This window comes from Cavia porcellus, unplaced genomic scaffold, assembly GCF_034190915.1.
Source record: "Cavia porcellus strain 051 isolate PalLab524CR breed Dunkin Hartley unplaced genomic scaffold, mCavPor4.1 scaffold_13, whole genome shotgun sequence".
NCBI classification, from domain to species: Eukaryota; Metazoa; Chordata; class Mammalia; order Rodentia; family Caviidae; genus Cavia; species Cavia porcellus.
Genome location: NW_026947496.1, coordinates 41385701 through 41410099, shown reverse-complemented (window position 1 = coordinate 41410099; position 24399 = coordinate 41385701). Strand labels below are relative to the sequence as shown.

General features: G+C 35.5%; 1 long non-coding RNA gene across 1 annotated transcript in view; it reads left to right on the top strand.

Moving 5' to 3' along the window:
• The window catches only part of LOC134478546 (uncharacterized), a 364684-nt gene that overhangs the window by 295765 nt on the left and 44520 nt on the right, over positions 1–24399 (top strand). The window contains exons 5-6 of the long non-coding RNA XR_010051254.1: positions 18532–18679; positions 21946–22046. This is a non-coding gene — a long non-coding RNA (uncharacterized LOC134478546). The remainder of the gene's footprint in view (positions 1–18531; positions 18680–21945; positions 22047–24399) is intronic.

The window sequence follows — 24399 nt, the reverse complement described above, 5'->3', positions numbered from 1 at the left end:
GACCTCTGCATTTCCATCAGAAATGGCCAAGTAAGACCTTTAAATATTAAAGTAAGACTTCCAGGCCTGTATCAGCAAAGAGGAGAGGGAGACACATATACTGAATATCTTACTGACCTCCAATATTGGCAGCTGTATTGTAGACAACTGTTCTGATCTCAGTGAGACACTTATTGATATATCCCTTGCTTTTTAATTGTATAATAGTTCAAGAAAAACCAGACTCTGAAGTCACTCACCAGAACGTCTGTTTCAACCCCTTGGGGCTCTGAATCTCCCTAAGGCTTGTGATATACCCCCTGGGACAACAGTGCCTCCCTACATTTCTTCCCTTTTCTACCAATGTTCCTTTTTCACTATTTTTAAGTGAATTCTGGATCTCTTTGTAGGGCATTGAAATCACCAGACCTTATCATTATCAATAACCACACCACTATGCTCTCAGGTTTAAGGCACTCCCTCCTGGAACAACTCCTCTACTCTCAGCTCACTCTCTCTAACAATCCTATTTCCTTTGGAACTAAAAATATTGATTCTGCTCTCCTCCCATGGTTACTTATGTCAACCACTTTCTCTTACCCTGCTCTCATTTTATCTGCTCTGATAAGTGATACTTTAAAAAACCATATGCATAATTAAATCTGGTTCCACTTACTCTATACCTGTACCTTGAAAGCAATTGTAGAATGAGAAAAAAAAAATCTGCTTTGCCTGATATAACTCTGGGTTCATAACTACAAGTGTTAGAACAAGACATTTCTCTAGCACATGCACATAGTATCTTTGGAGGTGCATCCATTTCTTCACTCTTTCTAAAATCTGATTTTCCACTTCACTCTCAGCTTCCCAGTTTGCTCAGGTAATTGAAAGAATTATAAGACAATTTCTGAAAGATGTTAGCTTCTCTTGAGCTGCTTAACCACCAAGCTACCAAAGTATTCGTCCTCTATTTTTGTTAAAGATTAATGCTTCTCACGTGGACTGAAAATTAGAAACACTTGACATCTTTTAAATAACATTAGCATTAAGCCACACTGCAAGTCAAATAAATCAGATTTGTTTTTTTAGGTGTGGGCTCCACCCCTTAGAATGTTTTTACAACTAGAAAAATCCCAGTGTTCAGCCAACATTGAGAAACTTGTCATACACCAGTGGTTGTCAAAGAACAGTCCCCAGACAAGGAAAATGTCATTATCTCTTAGAAACTGGTTAGAAATGCAAATTTTTGCTGCCACAAAACAAGCAAACAAACCAAAAACAACCCTCCCAAACAAAACAAAACAACCTGCTTTTAAGAATTGTCCATTTTTCAAGTTAATATAAAGTACAATGGTGGGCCTGACAGGGCCTGACATGAGGGAAACATGAAGTCACTGTTTAATAGGTACAGAGTTTCAGTGTTACAGGATGGAAATATTCTGAAGTTGTTTCAGAAAAACATGGTTATAGTGAACACTACTGAGCCTTAAAATGGTTGTGAGGGTAAATTTTATGTGGTGTCTTTTAGCCACAACTAGAAAAATACTTTAAAATGATAGCTAAGTGTATAATTTCTTGCTTGTGTTGTCTCCAGTAATTTTAATCTCATTCTTTAAGTCATGCTTCCCTCTAGATGCCCACTAGAATGACTCTGTTCATGTCCTCTGCTTTGTAAAATTTACCAACGATCTCTTTGCGCCCAGTTCCAAGTCCAGTCCCAGGTCTCAGTCTGAAATGGCCAATTGCATAGTTGGCATAGTTGATTCCTGCCTTCTCTGCTTTGCCTCTCCCTGAATGGTTTCACTCTCAGTTTTCTCTGGTGCTGTTACCTCTAGATTTTGGATCGTCCAGTTTAAGTCACTGAACTTTTCTCATCTGGACTGATTCCTTTAGTTGTCTCATCCTGGCTTTGAAGTTTAATCACTAAGTGCAAATATATGAAGAACTCTGCAGAATCTTTCTGGCTCAACTTCTCTCCTGAACCCTCCTTTTCCCAATTGTGTCTCAAGCTCAACATTTCCTAAATGGGTTTTTTGACCTTTGCTCAACATCATCACTCCCCTACCAAAAAAAAAAAAAAAAAAAAAAAAAAAAAAAAAAAAAAGAAGACAAAGAGAAGGAGGAGAAGGAGAAGGAGGAGAAGGAGAAGGAGGAAAATAACTAGTTTCTTCAGGTAAGAGTTTATAGAATCATCTTCAGCTTTTCTTGAATTTATAATGTAGTCTGTTATTTGGGCCTTGTGGATACCTGTAGTCTCCATCTATGGAACATTACCAGTCTGATCCAAACCACCATCATCTCTCCCTGAGTTACTGCATGGTGCATAAAGCTGTCAGCTTGATTCTTCCCCAAAACTCGCTGTTCCTACATCATTCAGATGCCTTCGGTTGGAGAATTTCCTGATCAGCTTGTGGACACCATTTCTTTCTGCCTGCATCCTTTTTCTCACTTCACTTCAAACATACCCATCCCTCCTGCTTTGTAGTCTTGATAACCAGTCCCTCTGTGGAAATGCCTTCTCTAATTATTTTCATGGCTTGCTGCTCTTTTTCAAGTCTTTGCTCAATTGTTAATTGTCTGATGAGGCTCAATTGTTAATGTCTGATTGCAGCACCAACTCCTACATTCCCTATCTCTTTCTCTTGCTATGTCTTTTTCATAGTACTTACCATCTCACAAAGTACTATTTGAGTTTTCTTTTACTCTGGGACACATCATTTGAGGGTTTTGTTTATTGCTGTATTCTGGTGAGTAGAACAGCACCAGGTTCAATTCAAGAACTCAACGTCTGTTTTTCCAATGAGTAAGTTGAAAGTAAAGTAAATTTAAAAAGTAAAAGCTGAATGAATCATCCTGCAAATCCAAGTTAATGTTGTTTTGGAGTGTAGGAAGCTAGAGAACTGGACCTCAGCTTGTAGGAAGCAATTAAAATGCTGACCTCTTGGCACTGGTGAGGACGACTGTGTGCTCCTTAATTAGTTTGTTAAATGGCTATCCTTAGCCTGAGTGAAACAAATTCTTTCACTGATATTACTGTCATGAGATTTACTAAAACATTACTAGTAGTGTGATGGGCAAATTAAGAGAAAAAGCCTGAGAGAAACACGTTCTCTTTTTGTTGTGCTTACCGAACAAATAGCTGTAGATCCCTGATATTTTCATGTCAAGTCTTCTGTGCACACACACACACACACACACACACACACACACACACACATTTCCTCTATGTAGAAATACTTGAACAGGAGACCTTAGATGAGAAAACAGTTTCTTATTAGTGTTCATCAAGATGTAACATCTAGCCTAGTTGAGAAAAAAATAAATACATATAATCAATTTTTAAAGCCCAAAATAGTAAAGAAGGAATCAGCACTCTTTATGTGCATGTATATAATTTTATACATCACTTTTTAAGAAATACATTCTTTATTCCAACAGCAGCTGTAACTGTTGAACACATTTGATTTTTAACAATGTCACATTCGGGAAGACAAAGTCTTCAAACATATTATATTTGGTTAGCAAACATAAGAAGCTGTGAGATAGCATATAATGCAAACTATTTCCAAATTGGGTTTAGGAGTTAGAGTGACAGAGGGAATGGATTCCAGATTTGAAGAGCAAACATTAAATGTAGCACATTCATTGTCGACCAACTTGATTAGATTAAATACTGTATTTTTATGCACAGTTTAAATATTGAGCCTCAGCTTTATTCTTCTGATTAAAGTTGTTTGCTTGACTGTGATGATTAAATAGGGTTAATAAATATAACCTTTGTTTAATCTATTGTAAGCAAATTTTCTGTCTTGTACTGAAGAAATAACAGCTAAGGGTGGTTCTGGGAGTCAAGACTATCAGGAATGTAATTTTGTAACTTGAGGCTAGCAAGCAAGCACCTTTCTACGAAGTGTTGTTTAGCACAAAAAATATGAAGTCTAACATCAGGTCCCCAACAATTGTATGATCATAAGAAAATACTAAATTTACCATTTGTGTGTTTGTTATAATCATATAAAAATCACCATCATTTATTAAGTTAAATAAACTAGTTAAATTTTTATTTTTTAAAAATAAATTTAAGGTGTGCACTTGCAATAATTTAGTGAATTAAAGAAGTAATACAATCTTAAACTTTTTTATGAGCTAAATAGACAAGCCAGTATCTTAATCAGTTAAGAATCCTAATGAAACTTCTAAGTGCCTTACAATGAAATTAAAAGCTAAAAAACTTGACAATATGATAATATCTTTAAAGCATAACTAGACTATATTTTCTTCAGTTTGAAGGAAGGAAAATAGCATTAGTTAAGATTACATTTTGTACTGAAATAAGAATTACCTAGATGCAGCACAATTTTTTGAAAACTGCATTCAGAATTTATCTTGCTGGATCTTCCTTACATGTTAATCGACAAGAAAAGTCCAAGTGTTTGAGTGACTTATGAGTTTATTCTGACAATTTTGTTCCTATAATTTTACATGGAAGAATAAGAAGTCATAAAAGGTCAAATGTAGAGTTTCAATGTTAGCTTTTTGTCTCTTTGAGTTTAGTTAGGACAAATGACTTCTAAAGCAATCTTCCAAGATTCCCTCTGGGTCTCTCACTTATGTAATTTCCTCCCCATGACTGTGGGCTGGGCTAGTAATTTGCTCTGAGGAATAAAATACAGCAAGAAAAAATGGCTTGATGCCTGAGACTGATTTCTATCTTGAGTTTTCTCTCTGTTACCTGCTTTCATTTTAAGGAAGCACAATTCCTAGTCATGAACTGACCACCTGGTTGTGACATAATTAAACTCATAGTAGAGGATGTCATGACTGAATGATTATCTCACTGGATTTTTAAAACATAACAAAGTTTTAACACTATGACGTATTTTGGTAGAAAGAAATCAGAAAACATAAACCAGTGATGTTTGGAGCAAAGATCTAGTCAATATAATCAGTGACTCTTGTTATTCATTATATTACAATTAAATATTCACATTCCTTTGTTAGCTGAACCCCTAAATTAAAAATATACATAAATATGTATAATATTAAATGTTTTCTGCTTAAGATTTTTCTTGGAAAATTATAAAATGAAAACAGTTACATATCAATAGTCAACTTTAATTATGAGTTGGAGGACAACCTGTTTTAAGAATATAATAACATTTCAGAAAATGTTACACATCCGGAACAGCACTGCTGCATGGAAACAAAGTTTTGGAACCAAGTTTGCCTTAAAAAGGGTAAAAATTCTCCATATGAACATGCGGTGAACATGCAGGCTTGTTTCTGGGAGGGAGGGAGAGAAAGTGATGGAGGGCAGGGTGGGGAGACAGAGGTGCCACCTAAAGCAGAGCTGTGGACAGGGCATGAGAACCAGGTCTCAAGCTGGGCCCCGTGAGATGTAGCTAGAAGCTTTCAGTCACTCCCTTGGTCAAGTCCATGTCGTAAAAAGTTAAAATTCATACCAAATTCTCAGAAGATTCTACCTGACCCAAATTAGGTGTATGAATGCAGCCAATCACATGCAAATAGCATTCATTTCTTTATTTTTAATTTTTTATTTTTTATTTAAGGAGAAAAGAAAAAAAAACAGTGAAGGGGTACAAGTTATACAGATTTACAGAAGAAAAAAATGCTCAGTAGGAAATCACTAGTTAATGGATTACATATTGCCATCTTAGAAATAATTGTTGAAGTCACAAAATTAAAGCTTGTAGAGTGGACATTCCAACAATGATACTGCAAACAGTTCTGTTCAATGATCCAATAAAACTCTGTGATATCATTTTCTATCTTATACACTTAAATATACATGCAGTTATATAGTTTAGAGCACTTTCTTTTCCTCTCTTTTGTACAATGACTATTACACATTTTGGGTTTCATTGCTCCCACGGTTCTTACTGCTTTTTTGGAAGAGAGTAAAACCAAATGTGACATAACAGAACAGAATCGGTCAAGTCAAAAGGGTGGACATAATAGATAATATAAAAACATAATACAAGGTGATCAACAATGGTTACCGTAATGCCTCCCGCTATCTCTAATAGAATTGCCTGTATCATTAGTTGTAATACAATTGAACAAAACAGTAAAGAACAAAACCGACAAAACCAAAACATTGGAGACATTGTAGGTCTTCAAAAGTAGATAAAAGTCGAGAATGGGCGTTATAATGAATCTCATTATCTTCTCAGCTGATGCCTAAACTTTCGAACCTGATACTATCCAGTAAAACAGAATAGAGGAACCTCAGTCAAAAACAAGATGGTGAGAGTAATACAGGGCTTCAAATCGAGATAATAGAAAGTCAAAGTGGGTTACTATATTATATCCTGCTATTTTTTCCCTTTAATTAAACGGATAAAAATGGAAAAGTAAATAATGGAGTGGAGATTGAGAAAAAAAGAGGGTATAACAGCGAAACAGGGCAGATCAAAACATAACCATTTAAGCAGAATAGTGTTTCACCACCAGATAATTCCGACCCAAAAGTAGTTACCATATTGACTCTTTCCTTGAAGTCCTTGAGTACAACTTCGTATACTGTAGCATTAAGTATATCAAAACAATGTAAAACCATTTAAGAGAATGACAGTATTACAGGGTATTTAGAATCGACTAACAGAAAATGAACAATGGTTTCTGTATAATCTCCTTGTCTTTAAAAGGTTTTTGCTTATACTGTCGTACATAATAAAATCCAATAAGATACAACCTGTTTAGACCATTGGAGACAGAAGAACAAAAGCTAGATGAGACTTCAAAACAAGATGGTACTAAATCAGTATTACCTATTAAGATGTCATTTTCTCCAAAATAGCTGTTCCTATCATCCAATCTTCTCTGTCTCATTTCTGTTGAGCTCTTTTTCTGTCAGTAGCTGTCAGTTTGTCTTCTTCATTTTGTTCTCTGCTCCATTTGTTGTGGCCTCCTCGCCACTATTTCTGGGTTCTTTGTATTTTTCTTTTTTTAGAATATCCTGCAATACTTTCTGTAGGGTTGAATTGGTTGGTTGCAAATTCCCCCAGTTCCTCTTTATCCTGGAAGCACCTCGTTTTTCCATCAATTTCCAGGGACAGTTGTGCAGGATATCTCAATCTTGGCTGGAGATTATTATCTTTCAAAGCTTGAATTATTTCCCCCCATGCTCTTCGTGATTTGATGGTTTGTGCAGAGAAATCTGCTGTAATTCTGATGGGTGTTCCCTTGTAAGTGATCTGTTTCTTGTCTCTTACAGCTTTTAATATTCTGTTCTTGTATTGAATTTCTGGAATTTTTATTATTATATGCCTGGGTGTTTCTCTGTTAGGGTTGTAGGTAGCTGGGGTCCTGTATGCCTCATACATCTGAGTATCTTTACCTTTTGCTAAATTAGGAAAATTCTCCTGGATTATTTCTGTAAGTAGCTTTTGTAGTTCACTTGTTTGTGTCTCTACTTCTTCTTTTATGTTCTTAATCCTTAAGTTATGGCTCCTCTTATCTTCTTGTCTTTGTATTATTGCTGTTTGTTTCTTTGTTATTTTTAAGAAGTTTTTCATTTCATTCTCCCATAATACAAGTCTGCCCTCCAGTTCAGATAGTCTGTCCTTTGTTTCTTTCAAGCTGTTATGCCAGTCTTGGATGGACTTCTTAATTTCTTGATAGTCCCTTTGAACCTGCTTCACATACTCAATGCTTTCTCTGTTTTCTCCATCAAGCAATTCTCCCCTCTTTTTCTGTTCTTCCATTCCACCATCTGTTTTTTCCTGGGTGGTGCTTAGCATTTCTCTAACTATTCTGCATACTTCTAGCTTCAGGTCGTTGATAACTTCATTCCTGAATTGGTCTATGAGGCTCTCTATATGGCGCTTAATGTATATTGGTGCGGTGTCCACTATTGCCTGTTTCTCAGAATTGGGGGCCGAGGAGCCTTTTTTGTTGCTTCCCTTCCCCATATTTTCTGTTCCTTATAAAATGCAAGCTTACATAGGAGGCCCGGCTTCCCTGCCTGTCAGCCACAGCCTGATCAAATTGCGCTGGCTAGTTGTTCCCGCCCACCGCTGCGCCCCAGGGAGTTGCGGGGGAGGCAGCCTACGCGGGAGTCAGTCACTCCTCCGGGCCACCGTCAGGCTCTGGGATCTGGGTTAGGCCAGCCTAGGGAGTCCGCCAGCAGCGTCACACAGGCCAGGCACTTTTCACCAATCCCGTCCAAGAGGGGAATGTGTGGCTGGAGTCGCCACTGCGCCCTGCTCTTACAGGACTGCCCGAGCCCAGAAAGTCCTCCGCTGGAGTCAAACTGTGGTAGGGGGTCAGTTTCTCACTCACCTCGCCACCAGTCAGTTTTCGTGTACGCCTCCTTGTCGGTCCTGTTTTCGACTCCGTTCGCAGACTCCCGTTCCCAGAGCTCTTCGCGTCTCTCCTTGCTGAGCCGCTTGTGGAGGCAGCCAGCCGCCGGGCGGCGGGAAACCCAAATCGCGGTTTCCAATGGCGCGGAGTCAAGCCTCCACACCGAGTCTTTTCTGTTCCTATTTTAGCACCAGGACTGTATTCTAAGTTGGTTTCTCTCAGCCCAGTTCGTTCCTGAGTCAGCAGAGCATATCTCTATCGGTTCGTGTCTCCTTAGTCCGCATCATTCCTGGCCTCTGAGCCGAGCCTTTCAGAGAGCCTCCGGTAGTTGCTGTTGTCTGTCCACCATGTTCTCCCGGAAGCCTCAAATAGCATTCATTTCTGCCATGAGTTTTTCTCTCTCTTTTTCTGCTTCCATTCCTCTGTACAATTGATTCTAAACAATACAATGATTTGATTCCATTTCACAGACTTGACACTTGTGTCTGGAATCTAATTTGCTTAGTAAATAGTATATTGTTACAGAGCAGAGAAAGCTGGCAATTTAATGACATTCTTCCAATTTATTAGAAGAGGGGCAGCTTGCTTATGTGTCTTGAAGTAGATTTAAATAAGAATGGCTAATTGGAACATGGCAATCCTTGAATGAACTTCTTTCAAAGGTTCTATAATGCTTTTCACAAGCCAAAGTATATGTGTATGTTACACAAAATTTTAGTGAAAAATCTGTGAGTCATTGCACAAGGAATCAGGAGAATATTATATTATCATAAATACAAAAACTATTGTCATTTTGTCAGCTCCACTTCATGACTCCCACCATTGGAATTTTAAAGTGACTTCTGTGACTTCTGTCCTTCCTAAAGTTCATATGTTCAACTTCCAACACCCAGTATCATTATAAAATATAAAATATATAGTGTTCTTACTGCACTATATATTATGCTTTATGTAACACCATTACATACTAACTATAATACATATATGTCAAATGTTATACTTAGAATATATAATTTATATATTTACAAATAAAATTTAATTCTCAATTTTAGAATGATTTTAGTGGAGAATTTTTCTTAGATGATATAAGAACTTTTGACTGTGTCTTTGAATAACAACCAATTAGATTTTACATGTTTTTTAAAAAAATTTGTAGAACAGAGTATTTTTATGAAGGGATCTTCATCCCCAGGTATAAGTATTCCAGTCATTGACCATTACATTTAGTATAAAGTCCACAATTCTTATCATAAGTTCCACAAAGCTCCTCATGAGTAGTGCCTACTTCCTGCAGTCATCTTTGGCTCATTTTGCATAAACCTCAGGGCGTTTACTTTTTGCAGAGCCCATTCATCCTGAAAGGCTTTTGTGGTTATGGTCACCCAGGTATAGCTGCATTTTCTAATTTTTTTATACTTGATATGTTCAAGGCTCCACGGCTGTTTCTTAGAGGAGGCTTTGTTAGCTATCTATAAAGGAAATCCTCTTCAATCCCTGTAAACAAATCTCCCTTTAATTTCTATGTAACATCTGCAGCATCAACATCTAACTTGCCCAGGGTATCTACATCTGCGATTGTCATTCTCCGTCCAAACACAGTAGCACATAAGAATGGTGAGCCTAAAGGTCTCTTGGAGGTACTTCCTGCTGAGTATCCAGAGCCAAGGATAATGCACAATCTATGGTCTGTGTCGAAGGAATCTTCTGAATGAATAGAATAAGGATATAAATGAGGGAACATTCATCCTTACATCCCGTCCATCAGCCTGTGTTTAAAGACTTAATGTGAGGAAAGCTGATAGATTCTGTTTAGTTACTATACTAACATTAAGTAGTGCTAACATTGAAATTTTGTAAAATACTCAGCACAGAATATTGTTCGATAGCATTTTATTTGTTCTCCATATTTTTAAGATAAAATAGACTTTTTTTTGTAAATGAGAAATTGTCTCAAAAGGCTTCATAAATTTCTTTTCTCATTTGGTTGGTATAAAAAGAAAAACAAAAGACTAGATTTGATGTTTCTGGCATCAAATCTAAGAATTATTATCCACACTGCTCTGGTGTTTAAGCAACTCATACAGAAGTTTTCTGACTCCATAGAATAAAGTTATTGATTTTTAAAAAATGAGATAAAATGGGAAAATAATGGAAGTTGAAACAAAAGTACCCACCTAGAGAAATCCAATGCTCCCTCATATTTTAGCTATTATTTCTTCCATCCTCTGTTTGGTGGCTGTGATTGGGTGATTGATGATGGCAGAGGGAAGAAGATAAATGAGGAGTTCATGCAAAAACTTTTTTCTCCACCCAGTGCCAAAAAACCACATGCTGTGTGTCAGATAGTGGGTGGGAAAGAGAAAGGAGGCAGTGTGACCTTGTGAAATTCAAGGGCAGGGCTGCAGGCTGATGGAGGCCAAACAGTGCTTGTTCTGGCTGACTGTACCTTGACTGGTTCTGTAGGCAAGTGGCATGTGAAACTGTGGATCCACTGCAGAGGCCATGCTTGCGGATGTGCAAAATGTCTTGCCATTATAGAGAATACTGCAGGTGCATATGTGTGTGAGTGTATGTGTGTGACATTCAGATTTTTTCCAAGAGAAAGACTACAACTTCTATCAAATCTACATGGATTCATAAATAAATATTAATTTCCACATGATTTTGATTTTTTTTTAAATTCTTGAGAGGGGTTAGTATAATATATAGCAACTAAAAAATACAGTGTGCAAGGAAATGAACATCATAGATTGAAGTCTGGATGGAGAAGTTGAGAGAAGGCTGAAAATAAGGAAAAACTACATAAAGAGATTGGCTGGGAAAAAGCAGTGAGAGTCTATCTATCTCTATCCATCTGTCTATCTATCATCTCCAGTTCCCTTGGCTGCCTGCTAAGATAATGCCTTGATTTTGTTGGCAACAAGGGAACAATGATATTTTTGGAGGTACAAATTTATGAAAAGCACTTAGCAATATAATGAGAATGATGAAAAGATGTAGGAAAAAATTAAATTATATTCTCGTAGAATGTGAGGGAAGTCACAGTTTACTGATGTAGTTTAACAGAATTCATTCGTAAATTCAGCAAGCACTTTTGACCCTCTTCTTTTTGTGAGACACCAGATTAGATTGTATAGAAACAAAGAAAAAAAGATGTGGCTATGAGCTGTTCACAGGAAGTGGGGGGACAATTCAGAAACAGAGGCAGCCAGGGCACTTGGGTCCAGATAACCCTTCTAATGTGATAGATGGTGCAGTATCTTTGGCTCGTACTTGGTTACCTGGAGGCTTCAAAGAAAAAGTCTTAATTTTTCTCTACCTTAAAATGAGGCTGTCAAAGATCTGACAACAGTCTGATTTCCTTTCTCTTTTGAATAAACTTATTTTCTTTTGCATGGAATTCCAAAATATTTTTTCCTTTAAATTTTAGTATTTTTACTAGATTTTATGTTATTGTTAATTCTAAACTTGTTTCAGATATTCATTGTGACCCTGAATCATATACTTTCATATTTTAAAATCAGTTTCAGGAAAACCATTTGAATTGTAAATTTTGCCTCTGGTACTACTTCTTTGTTTGATTATGGATTCTGGAGAGTACTAGTACAGATTCCTGTAAAATTGCCCTTCTGTTAAGTGTTTTATATGCTCTTTATCTTTTCTCTTACTTTAATTTATCCTATTTTATCCTATTATTTCCATCCTCTTTATCATTTTGACACTATCTGTTGTATTTATTTTTCCTGATGCTTCTTGTAGTAAGTCAAAAATTCTGAAATAATTTCTTATTTTCTATTTTTTCTTAGTCACTTGTCTTATTACTGAATATTTGTGGCTCTGATTTAAGCTATTATTTCATATTTTAGTCTATGTTTATTATTTTGTTTGGAAATGATAGTTTCTTTACATTTTATTTGTTTTGCAGGCCTGGTTTTCTGGTGTGTTTTTATTGATAGAAGAACATTTATTTGGCTTTTACTTTTATTCTTTTCTTCCAGGGACATTCTATTGGATAGTACCTCACCATTTTTTGTTGCTTTATGCTAGAAGATTTTTTTCTGAACTTTTACAAGAAGTGAAGCATCAGAATGTCTTTTCTAATGTAATGGCTTTAACATCCCACCTTCTGTGTCTTTTATAGTCTTTGTATGGCCCCACGGTTATGTGGCTAGGCATGGGCTGTGTTTATTATTAGCTATAGTCAGAGGTGCCAGAAGTAACATTTTCCTCCAGTCCTTCCTTCATCTCCCCTCTTGATCTTGGCCTTCCCGGATTCTTCGAGAAACAGTCTGCAGAGGTTGCTGACTGGAGAGCTCTGTCCTGATGCTTCCTCTCTGTTGGTGTGGTAGTAAGTTTTCAAGAAGGGAAATTAGCACATAATTTTTGATTAAATCTTAGTGTAGTCACACATCTGTGATCTAGACAGGTGTTTTTCCGTGGCAGATATTTCTTTCCTGTGTTGTCTACTTCCTTTCCTGGTTGCTCTGCTCCCAATCAGGGCAATGAAGCCCTGTCTTCCCCGTCCCCCATGATTTCTTCTCCCGTAGAGAAAGAAACACAAGAAAGTGCATGAGAAAATTGAGAAAGAAATATAAAGTGCGGAGGTGTGAGTATAGTGATGTCCTTTCCCAGATGGGATGAGGATCTGGCTGGGTCTTTATTGTGGAGTCATGGCTTCTGGTTTGAGAAGGCTCTGGGAGCCTTTCAAGGTGAGGATCTTTCTGCAGTCTTCACCATGAGAAACTCCTGGGGTTTCTGGAAGGGAATCCTAAGAAAATGTGGCCTCTCTAAGAGAGAATTCCCTCAGAATTTCTCACTCCCATGCCAGTTCACACTTAGACTTCCACAAATCATCAGAATGACCACTTGGGTGCTTATACCTGCCTGCGGCTCCAGCATCTTCTGCTCAGTGAGTGGGCAGGGACTGTGTCTCTCTCCATTTCCAAGTGGAGTTTGCTCTGAGACCTTAGGTTTCCAGTGAGTCCATGAAGATCTTTTTAAAGTTCAGATTTTCTTGTTGTAAACAGTACGTGATGATATCCATGTGCTCAGTACTCTGGAGCCCAAACTGGAGTATCCAGTTGTAAGATTCCTTGAGATCCTGACTGCTGCAATCCTGGAATGTCTTACTTAGATATTTTATGTGTAGCTTTACAGAATTTGAAACCTTGCTTTCTGTTCAGCATTTGTTCTGCATTGGCTGCCGGGTGTTGGGAATCTCAGGTCTGTTGCTGTACTCTGCTGTTTCTGAATAGTGGATAAATCACACAGAGCTTGATGCCAATGCTTTTCCCCTCCTGCTTGGATGTGGGGGTTCATGTGGAAAATCTGACACTGATATCCATTGAAGCTGTCCTTCACAGATGTAAGGGTCTGATGTCCCAGTTCCTTACTTGCTTTCTAGAAGGGGAGCTAAAAAAGCTAAATCACTACTGCTGTTCCTTATTTCCTGCTCTTCCCTATTTTCCTGGGTATTTATATTTTAATAAGTATCTTTGAATATAAAGAGTCCGTCAAGACTCAAAGGAATTGTTTGCATCCTACATAACTGATGGCTAGAGAAAAATGGAAGCCTATGGAGTATTTCAGATGGTGGTCTGTCATTCTTTCTGTACTCAGTATGATGCCCACCTCCTGGGCCCTATAGGGCAAGGTCAGAGCCCTAGGAATGACATCTGTTCTCTTCTTTTCTGTGTAAATGATGTTAGGTCATTCTGGATGAGTTCAAGTACTGGCATCTCTTCTAACAGGACTCTAATTTGTATTGCTCATGTTGTTCTAAGCTGGGAGTAAATATTCCCCAGAGATGGAAGATACAATGCTTGTCAAAAAATGTGTGCCTGATTCGTTGACTGACTTTACAATCCTTTGTGCAGTGCTGTACACCCTATGAGTTCTCAATAAATATTAATTGAATTGAATTTACACTTTAGTCATTGCATGAACAGGTTAAGTGAAGATTAACAGCTTCACAGTAGTATCAGCAGACTGAATTAAAGAATATCTGTGTATATGTGCGATGTCTTGAATTGGAATAATGCGAGTATATTACTTTGAAAAAATCTATAGTTAAGGGGAATGTTCTTTAGATGTTATCTATCTTTAGAAACAGATGTGAGCATTTGTAAATGATTCTTCATTATTTAATAGCAAATCATCACAAGAAAAATTCCTTAAAACCCTAATGATATTACTATATTAATCCTTATTAATTTTTTATAAAACATGGTAAAAACAGGGATGGCAAAACTACAAATTAGAAATGTTAAGGCTCTGCCATAAACAACCTACTGAATGCTATGTTAAATCAGGGATTTTTATATAAAATGTACACCTTGAGATGTCTGGTTTCCTCTCTTTTTCTTACTGTGATTTATCCCTTCCTACAAATCATGAAGCCCAGGCTCTCTCTAACTTATGCACATCTAAATTTTATAAAGACATTTTTCAATACAGAGCTACTAGAACTTATACCTTTGAAAAGAAACTGACTGGACTTAAAAATGTATAATACATGACATTACAAAAGTGTAGTACCAAGAACATTTTTATAATTTCATACTACTTCCTAATGTATCATTATTAAATTTTCTACATTTGATTTTCTTTTATATTTAAAAAATTCAAATTTCTTATGAATTGAACTTCAGAGATTTCACCAAGGCTTACATTTTTCCTCATTTAGTGTGCTTGCCTAATGAAAGAATTTTGTGATAAAGTAAGAATTGGAAAAAAGGAATCATATATAATCATAACATACTGCATCACAGGTTTATATTATATATTAACAATTATAGCCTGAAAAGTTTGGCAAAAGAGACATGAAATTACTTCTTTTACTTCTTTGAATAGAAGATGTTTTATCAGAAAATATATGTTGCTATTTGTAAAGTGATATGCTACTATTTGTAAAGCTGTCACCTGCCAATTTGAAAAATGTTTTCTAAGTTCAAAAGACTCTTTCTTCTATAAAAGTACTAATTCTAAATGAATCACTGAGCAGTAATTGCTGCATGATTTTTACTTGAAAAATTAATACCTTAAAATTTTATGGGTGCAGTAATTTTGCTTAGCAAAAGACTATCTTTTATTTTATGTTATTTTTGATTAACATGTATGTACTGTGCACAGTAATAATGTTCAGTATATTGAACACGTGTATGTTAAATCCAGACTCCCTCTGTCCTCTCAACACCCAGGTCCCAAACTTGAGCACTTATTCTTTTTCACAGTTTCGCCTCCACATGTGAAACAGAACATGGATCCTTTTACATTCAGTTTAGGTTCCTTTACTACTCCACACAAAAGAGATGGCTAGAAAAAATGTTCTTCTACTCTCTAAACTGTTTTAAACATAAGCAGTCACTTTTCAGAGAGTATATTTCAAAAAGAATGTTGAAATCACACAAAAATGTCTTGATAATTAGGATTTGCATCTTGTTTACATACTCTTACATACAACAGAATTCTTACCTAGAGAAATAGTGATTTAGTTTCTTGTAAAATGAGATTTGAGTTTGGCTGCTTCTGATGCTGTTCAAAAGAAAGTTGACAGCCAAATCCTCCATAGATTTCTTGATAAGTAAAATTAACCGAAAAGTACCATACTCTAGGCAAATGCAAAAATCTTGTCCTGATGGCACTAGAGCTAAGTGTATATAGTGTATTTACAGGTCTCTCCCTCTCTCTCTTTCTGTCTCTATATATGTATATATGTATATGTATATGTATATATATATGAAATGTTCAGAAACAGAGAAGAATATATAGTTCATTTCTTTGCCAGAAGCCTCATAGAAATATAAAAAAAATACAGTGAACATAATTATTTTAATATTAAATTATGATGAAATTATGGTTGGAAATGCATATGATTGGTGCTCTATAAACTTTCTTCTCACATCTGGCCCTGGAAAGATTTAGAATATTCAAAGACATATATATTGTGTAATGTGGCTTTAATTCTTTATAGCATCATTTTTAAGCATGAGACATAGCAAAATGATCTTTATGGATATTTTTGAGCTAATCTTCAGGCTGCATTTAATGCTATTTTGGTTCTAATAATTCAACATTACTTCAGGCTAGTGTTTTAGATCTGTGCCTATTAATTCTCACCACAGGTCTTGGGGTTCACTTAACGATAGAAACCTGGCCTCTAACCTGCTTGTTTGAGTGATCTCTAAGTATCAAGAGGGTTGTTTCTCTTCAAATTGGTGTTTTGTTGTTCAAAAGATATTTATGGAATCTTCTTAATTATGTCAAGTGCAAGGAATAAAAGATGTGAAAAAGAATCTTTGCCTTCAATGAAATATTGGCCTATTAAGGGAGAAAAGCCATTCTAGTAGAAATAAACACAGCTTGCTACAATAATAGGGTACAGTTATCTTGCCCAGATTGGGAGGGGGTCAGGAAAGACTTCAGAGGAGATGATAATTATCTAAATGGTTACCAATATTTGATCCAGATAAAGAAGAAAAGCAAGGAGTCCAAGTGAAAAAGAAAATAAATTTAAAGACTTGGAGCCAAGGGAGAGTGTCACTCCTCCCTCCCACTGAGAATACTTATAAACACACATTATACTTAAAAGTATGTAAATAAAAATAAATGAATAAATATATATGTATATGATTAGTCCAGAAAAAGAGAAGAATATACAGTTCATGTACTATATTTATTTACCAGAAGCCTCGTAGAAATACAAAAAGTACAGTGAACAATTATTTTAGTATTAAACTATGATGAAAATACAATTGGAAATGCATACGCCTGGTTCTCTATATACTTTCTTCTTACATGAGATTGGAAAGATTTCAAATAGTTTTCTGGTGTGACCCTACTGGTAGCGCAGGAGATTCATGAAGAGGGTGAGGGAGGAGACTGGAGGGTCGTGTGGGCACTAATGGACCAAACTCAGGCTAAGCTTATGCTCATACCTACATTTCAGCAAGGTAAGGCCTGAGTTTCTGAATTTTAAGACAGTAAAAAGCAAGTTTAAAACAAGAAAAGATGATTACATTGAGAAGAGATTTTGAGAGGGGGAGGTGGAAAAAGAGAGAAAGAAATACAGAGAGAGCCAATACTTTAGGAAATTTTCTCATCCAAATGAAATGGGAGTAATCGTTGCATAAGCTCATATCTTTAAGGAGTCACCTATCATGATCTAAGAACAGAGACTAAGTTTTTCCATGGAAATGTGAGGAGGACTATGTTACAGATTATCCCTTTTTTCTGGATCCAAGTTTTGCAATAGGAGAACTGTAACTGATACCTAGAAGTAGCAAACAGGGAGCTTCTCATCCATTCAGCCTTGGGTCAGCAGACGGATCATCAGTTCACCTGTTTCCTGGGAACCAGCCTGATTCTGTGGATGAGTAGCAGAAGCCTGAGTCTGAGTATGAAACAGAAGACTTAGGGTATCAGTCATAGGTTGGTTTATCTAAGTGTGAGACATGAATGGTTATATCATGCACCTTGGAGAATAATTCTGACAAGCTACTTCATTAGTATTATCACTCTGAGAAATTGATAAAATAGGAAGCAAATAGCCTCATGTGAATTTTGTAAGTATTTTATCTTAGAATCACAATCAATTGAAGCAAATGAATTTTTCCATTGTTCTATTGTTATTAGCTGAGCAATCTTTTTTTTTTTTTTTTTTTTTTTTTGTCTTTTTCCTTTTTATCGGTACCGGGGATCGAACTCAAGACTGCCTGCTTGCAAGGCAGGTGCTTATGCCGCTGAGCTAAACTCCAGCCCCCAGCTGAGCAATCTTTAGGTCTGACATTTTTAATATAATTCAATAACATCAGAAAAAGTTTTCAACACAGAAGATGGAAGGGAACACATTAAAAAAAGAATAGGAAAGATCAGCTATTAATGGGAGGCAACATTTTTCCTGTCAAGAATAAAGAGTCCAGGGAGTTAAATCTCTGCCTTACGAAGTTTATTAAAATTCTCAATGAGATTGTAGTGTCCTAAACAATTTCAAATAACTGTGAAAATCATCAGGCAGCTGCTTGTGATGCTAGAGTCTGGCCAAGCTGAGCCAACTTCACTGCCTCTTCAGGAACACATTAAGAGCGAGCTGTCATCTTTAAGGCAAAAGTATTCTACGTGATGTTATAAAAGTGTTAATGATTTTGTTGCTGCTTTTATAGAGTGGATATCAGAAAAACAAGCCAGGTACAGGTCTTCATTTAAAATTCTTGATCCCATTGATTGCAGAACATGCTGCAAACTTATAAATGAGAGATTCATGTTGAACATTACGGCTTAAGTCTTCTTGAAGAAATAAAACCAGCACATTTCAAACTGGGATTTTCTGACAGAGTCAGTAAGAAAAGACAATATCAATAAAGGAACTACAATCCAGGTATGGAAGGTTATTTTAAAAAATTATGATTTTTCAATTGCTCTACATTTCCTCAGTAGAACATGTTGAAATAAGATATTTCCATGTGTTTTGCACACATCTGATGAATTAAAACCACTAGCCATGTGCAGAATCCTGGAGGAACTGCAGTCTTGATTGCTCTGTGCCAGAGTTGCTTTCTGAGTATTGTTGTGTCTTGTCTTTGGAGAAAGATTTTTATTTCCAGAGGCTTCTGGTCTTGTGGAACAAAATGTCTTTGGTGCTGTTCTATGACCTTGACAAACAACAATGGTGAAACAGACCTTTGTAATCATTCTACAGTGAATCAATACTTACTTAACTGTCTATTCTAGGTTAGACACATATTTTCTGACCAACAAGTAATTAAAAAAATAAAATTAATAAGATTCGTAATACATTATACATTGTACTCCATTTACCATGTTTTATGAAACTTTAGAGAGTCTTGTTTGCAAGGCTGATTTCATGACTTGCTTTTAGATATCAAACATAGGCAAAACATGTATCGGAATTATCTGGTGTGAATGTAAGATTTATTAATTAGGCTTAAGCAATTATTTCTGGCACTGGTGACTACACAGGATGGAAATATCAAAATCTATAAATCATAAACTTTCAAAAAACTAATTAGAGCTGTGATAAGTAGGTCCAAATAATGTCTTAAAATTTTGGAAAATTGAAAGTAGCACAGTTTCAATGAAAAATGTGATAGGGCCTTTAATGGTTTGGTGATTTGTCTCTTAAGTTTGGTGAGCTTTGAGACAGAGTTATAGGCCTCAGAAAATTCCCTGTGATCTACCAACCTGATTGTAGTCTGTGATTAAATCATATTGCTAAAAAGCCTTCAAAAATGCCTTTTGATGAGAAACTATTCAAATAATACTCTGGAAGATGGTTCCCACCTTCATGAAAGTATTTTGTCAAAATCTTCATCATCCCAAAGTAGACATAAATTCCCACAATGTCCTTCCTTTCTTATCCAAAATTATAGATAATGTATCAATTTTTCCACATGTTAAGTTAGCTTTATTCTTAATAATGGTCACCGTCTTGTCAAATATCCAACATAAAACAAGGAAGATTTACTAAAAGTTTTCCTATTCTGTGTAATATTTACATTCTTCTTGGGAGTCTAGCTGCAAATTTTAAAAAACGATTTGTAGTATTTATTCTCCTAACAATTTTTGTATGTCAGAGAAAAGGTTTTAACAGGCTACAAACTAAATAGACAAAGTTCTCAGATTTTAATATTCTTTGAGAGACATTAGAATACCAGATTAAGAATAAGAATGTCTGATTAGATCTCGGTGAACCATTTTTCAATCCTAGCATATTAAGGCAAAGCTGTTCTTGTACTGCATTACTTTTTTATACTTGAATCCGACTCAGGCACACAAAACTCCTGCTTTGCTGGCCTCAACTTCAGGAAGGTAAATCTCCTTTCCATAAACACCTAGTCTCTTTCAAAGGGATACTAGTCAGGAAGCCAGACTGATGCCTGTTGTGACCCTATTTCCAATGACCACTGAATTGGGTAGACATAAAGACACGTCACTTAACAAAAGCAAAACTGGACCATGCATCTTTTTTTTTTTTTAGAACTACAACTTTAAAACACATATTTAAATACTGGAGTTACAGAAACTAAGAGTCCTATGCATTGAGATTGGTACGCTTGTATTGGATACTGTAAGGTTTTGAGTAACTAGAGAGAGGAAGATTGGATTTATGTGCAGAAAACCAGAGGTAAGGGACTGCACTGAGAGGTCAAGACTGAGAGCAGCCACTAAACCCTACACTTTGTCGCCTTCCCACAAGATGTCCTCGTAGTGCCTCCGTCAGCCCATACCTAAGCCCTACTAGTGATTACTGTGCTGTTCTTTTAGTCTTCAAAAAAATGAAAGAAACTTCGAAAAAATGTCTTTTTAAATATTGTCTTATTTCTGGTTTTCAGATGGTGCCTAAGAAATATTTGAGCTTATTGAGCAAATATTATTAGAAAGACATGTAACATGCACTGTTGTATGGTGGAGTTACTGTATTTCTTAGCACCTGGAGAGACTATGAGTGGGGAGAGAGGTGGTTCACCCCACGGTTTTAGTCAAGGATTTGTCTAGGAATATATTTTGCAGTTTGTTTATCCCCTGAAGTCTATGTGTATGAAGTTCTATCAACAGTAAAATTACATAGAGACCATATTTAAAAATTTTTTTTTTAAAAAAAGGAGATTAAGGTAAAAGACGTAACAACACAGGTCAGAACAGAACAATTTAAGCAACATAGTGTTTCACCACAAGATAACCCAACATAACAGTAGTTACCATAGTGTCTCTTCCCTTGAAATATTTCAGTATACCTTCGTATACTATAGCATCAAACATAACAAGAGAGTGTTAAACCATTCAAGAGAATGAAAGTATTACAAGGTATTTACAACCAATTAACAGAAATGGTTTCTATATTATCTTCCTGTCTATAAAAAATAGAGACCATATTTTGTAAAGTCATAACCAAGCGGAATTTGTGGTTTTGGGAGAAGGAAAACGTATCTATTTTATAAGGAATTTTCAATATGGATAGAAGTTCAGTAAAATAGGCACTAAATGTTTTTGGGTGGGGCAACAGAAATTGCTTGTTTTTTGGTTTTTTTTTTTTGCTTTGAAAAATTTTGCAAATGTATAATAGCCTCATAATTTGCAAGATGATCTGACTCAGAAATTTTACCTATATGATTTAATGCTATGTTTTCAAATTTGGAACACAAATTATGTACCAAGATGATCACTGTGAAATCATTTGAAAAAAGGAAAGTAAATCCACAAATGTTGACATTCTGAAATTACATAAGTGATTGCATGTTATGCAATTTGGACAACTATTTGGAAACATTTTATTGGATAATATGATGCTTATAATTATAAAAATACAATTTTTAAGAATAATAGCCTCATTTGCAACATTTTAAATAACGGAAGTTTCTCAGAAAGATAACGCTAGTTATCTCTGAATTGTGGGATTATAAGATAAATTTATTTTCATACACACATGTGAACACAGATACACATATACAAAAACATACATATATTCAAAGTTTTGTAAAATGAACATATATTTTATGACTGCAAGTATATATATATATATGTGTGTGTGTGTGTGTGTGTGTGTGTGTGTAGACATACATCTACATTTCTCTATCTCTCTGTCATCTAGGTATGTATTCAATCCATCTTCTTTTTTTCTGTCAGATTAGGATCATCATTACCATGCACAGTACTTGGAACTCCAGCACCATTTATTAAAGAGACTATCTTTCTTCCAGTGAACATATTTGGCTCATTTGTCAAAGGTAAGTTGACTGAGTGTGTTTGGGAATGCTTCTGCATCCTCAATTATGTCCATTGAGCCTTAAGTCTGTTTTTTTTCCCAATACCATGCTGATCTTATCATAGTAGCTTTGTAGCATAATTTCATGTATGAGATTGCAAAGACCTCCTGAGTTGTCTTTGCTTTCCAGAATTGCTTTTGCTATTTAGATCTCTTCTGGTTCCAAATGAGTTTTAGGAATGTACTCCCTAGATTTCCAAAGTATGCTAATAGTATTTTGATTAAGATTGTATTAAATCTGTGTAGCAGTTTTGGGAGTATGGCCATTTTCACTATGTTAGTACTTCCTATCAAAGAGTAAGATATATCTTTTCATTTTCTGATATCCTCTTCAGCTTAATATTTACTTACATAAAAATAGAAGTAGTACTTCTCATGAATAGCTTTGTCTTGCAGGTTTTCCTGAAGCCAATGTCTATACAAAGACAGCTCAAATCATTATTTGAGCAAAGGTGTAGGTCTGACTTGTCTTTAGTGATCACAAATAACTGTTGACTAGAAATACTGAGTAGTTCTGATACACAATTTTTCAGGAGTTCCAGTTTATTTTTTCTAATCAGCTTCTTTGAAGATCTCGATAAAGACTTTGAATCTTTGAGAGGGATGATAAGGAATATGATCATTGCCCATTTCTTCAGATCCTCTAAGTTGTAAATGACGTTACTGTCTCACATCAGATCACTGAGAAGTTGGATATATTAATTTATCTTCTTGAATAAATACTTTTTCTCCAAATTGTTAGTCCACATAGTTTATATTTTACTAAGTGCTGTATGGTAAATGATTTTAGAAATGTCATTCTGACTTTTTTGTCTAAACATTGCATTTTATTTTTTAGTGTGCTTTCATTTGAATGTGGTGGTCTTCTTTTGGAGCAGTTAGCATGACCATTTCCAGGAGCAAACTAGATGCTTTCGTTTAGTAAACAAAGAGATAATGTGAACTCTTTCCTTTGCACTTTCCCCTCAAAAACAAATAAAAAACAAAATGTTACTGCTTTGAAAAATGTTTCAGGTAATGGATTGCAGAAGAAAGTGGTGTATCTGTAAATTTTACATATGTGTATAGGTCAAGGCCATTTCCTATTTCTGGCTGTCATGATTATAAGAAATTTATAGATCCATGGGTGATCATCCATATAAAATCCTAGTTGATGACATTCACAAAAGAAGTTTTATTTTATATTTATTAACTGCCATTCTTTTTTTTCTAGGCTATTTAAAAGAATATTATTTGTAGAAATAACAATAACATTTACAGAATTAACTTGAAAAGTTAGGATGGCTTTGAATCAATAGCTAAAAAATTCCTGTCATCTTGTGGTGTGCTAAAGGGTATTCCACGTATTATGCTCAATTTTTCTTGTACCTCACGTCTAATAAATGCTGCTATCAAAGACAGTATGCTAAGCTTCCTTTGTATTCATTTTCAGAAACATTTCTCTGTAATGACTGGCTACTTAAATAATGATTGAGCATCACAAATATTCCTCCTTGTTCACTTTACAAACATTTCCTGACAAATGTATGAATTCAGAAACAAGATTATAAGTTATTTTCATTATTTTCTTAATTTGTGATCTATCTCTCCAGGAGAGAGTAGACTGTTAAACCCTAATTGTTGCTTGAACTTGTTTCTTCCTTTAAAAATAAGTTTACAGATATTCTCTTGTCCTTTCTTACATACCGTATACATATGAACAGAGAATGATGAAGTTTTGTTTTTATAGGAAACTACACAATCATATTTCTCATTTCTGAGGTTTAAAAAGCACACACAAGCTAGAAAAAAATTGAATTAAAAACCCTGGGAGTATGTTAGTTGGTTATTATAACTCAGAAGCTTCTAAGACATGTGTTCTTACTGAAAGCTGAGAAACTATCCTAAGAATTCACATAGATCTTTCAGACAGAATTCTTATTTTGCCTGAAGACTTAAATTGCAAATTGTATTGACATGTATGTCATCTACTGAATATTACTTCATGAGAATACTTTGGAAATATCACTAAAAATCCCAGGAGGCTGTGAGCTCTGACTAAATTACAGTTGTAATCTTGCCCTGATCTTTGAGGAACTTGTACTGTTTTATTAAGTAGCCACTCAAATATGCACTAGGCTAATATGGACCTTCTAGTCTCATTATCCACATTCAGAAGATGACAAATTAAAAGTATGTTGATATTATTTAATGTAGCTAATTGTGCATGTAAAAAGATAGTATAGAAACTATTTTTTTTTGAGACATAGACACAGTGTGAAAAGCACATTTAAATATCTGAGAATCATTTTGTATTCTGCAGTGCTCTCTGCCTC